The sequence below is a fragment of the Seriola lalandi genome, unplaced genomic scaffold (assembly GCF_002814215.2).
Source record: "Seriola lalandi dorsalis isolate HSWRI2012SDOR001 ecotype SW California unplaced genomic scaffold, Sedor1 jcf7180002054505, whole genome shotgun sequence".
In the NCBI taxonomy this organism is placed as follows: Eukaryota; Metazoa; Chordata; class Actinopteri; order Carangiformes; family Carangidae; genus Seriola; species Seriola lalandi.
In genome coordinates, this window is record NW_019525058.1 from 1,246,062 (window position 1) to 1,247,599 (window position 1,538).

Genomic DNA, 1,538 nt, shown 5'->3' on the forward strand with positions numbered 1-1,538 from the left:
TGGGGGGTGGGGGGGGGGATAAGCCTCTCCAGACCCCTGTTTAAGTGTCTGAGTGACGGCTGTATAGTTAATCCAAGGCTCCGCAGCAGCATTTGAAGCCAGTGCCAACCTGGAGAGAGTTGATGAGATCTAAGCCTGCCTAAAGGAGAGCTTAGCAGGGATACACATCATCTCAGCTGGCCAAGTTAGTTTAAGTACAGCGTGTTCATCCAAATCTTTCCTGTTTGTGTCATTATTCACACTCTCTCCAGCTTTCCTCCCGTCTCTCTTTTTTTTTTTTTTTTATATGTGCCGTCTCTTTCTTTTCCTCTTTTGCTGTTTAGTTTTTTTTTTTTGGTTCTTTTGGGAGAAACTAACCCCCCCCCCAACTTGCATCTCTTCCCTTCACCCCCAACTTCTACCCCATGCACGCAATCACTCACTTTTCTTTTTCCTCTCTTGAGATATCTATCTATTTCTGCCTTGTTTATTACCTGCACACAGCTCACAATCTCTGTCTCCTGATATCTGGAGCCATTCTCTATCTTCATTCACTCCCCGCCTCCTGTCCAATTTTCCTGCTCCCAGCCCCATTCATCTCCCTCTCCCGAGTCCCAGCGTCTCCTGATCACGACATTGCTCATTCTCTCCCTCTCTCCACATCCATCCACTCATCACCTTACGCAACTTCCCTCGCCCCTCTCTCTCTCTCTCTCTTTCATTCATTCATTGCCACTGAAAGGCGAGTGAATATTAGGAAACGGAAGGAGATGCAAATCTGTGTTCAATGGAGGAGAAGGGGGGGTGGGGTGTGGGGGGGTAATCCATACAGTGTGCATATGTTACTGTGGCAGCACGCAGAGCTGCATGGCTGTGAACTGGACGGCCAGCTGAAGGAGGTGACAGCTCTTTGTTGCTGCGGCTTAATATGAAAAGCACAGCATCCAGAACAGCAGGTAATAGGTTTCAAGCAAAAAATGTTTACAGGGGGAATTCAGCTTTAAGTGGGTTTCAGATCAGTCTTGTATCTCACTACTATTCTCATTCATGCCCCCTCCACACACACACACACACACACACACACACACACACACACATCTCCTCAGCGTGACTCCTAACAGGTAATTTCATCCCATTCTCCATTCAAATCACGCCGCTTTGGCTAGACTCTGTTCACAGACGTGGAAATTGGATAGGAGAGATGGTTTTATTTATTTATTTATTTTTTATTCTTCTGCTGATCAGAGGGGTCCTCTCCAAAAAAAAAAAAAAAAAAAAAACAGGTCGGCAAAATTGCACACGCTCGGCGTTTGGCGGCGAAATAGACCCGACTTCACTTCTCAGCTGCGGCGCGCCACGGAGCGCAGACTTAATCAAAGCCAAATTGAACGATGACGCTGTGCGAAAAGAGGGCCGCCAGTGGAGGCGACCTGCATCAGGTGATCTGAGAGCGGCGCCCTGACAGGTTCCTCCTCAACATGACAGCTCTGGCTGGGCGTAGCCATGGCAACAGAGTAAACCAAAAGAGGGAGAAATGAAGAGAGTGGAGGTGATGGTGG

The 1,538-nt window shown here is 48.0% G+C and overlaps 1 protein-coding gene across 1 annotated transcript in view; it reads right to left on the reverse strand.

Annotated features, from left to right (window-relative positions):
• The window catches only part of foxo6b (forkhead box O6 b), a 43,362-nt gene that overhangs the window by 2,438 nt on the left and 39,386 nt on the right, over positions 1–1,538 (reverse strand). The gene's annotated exons all lie outside the window — the stretch shown is intronic.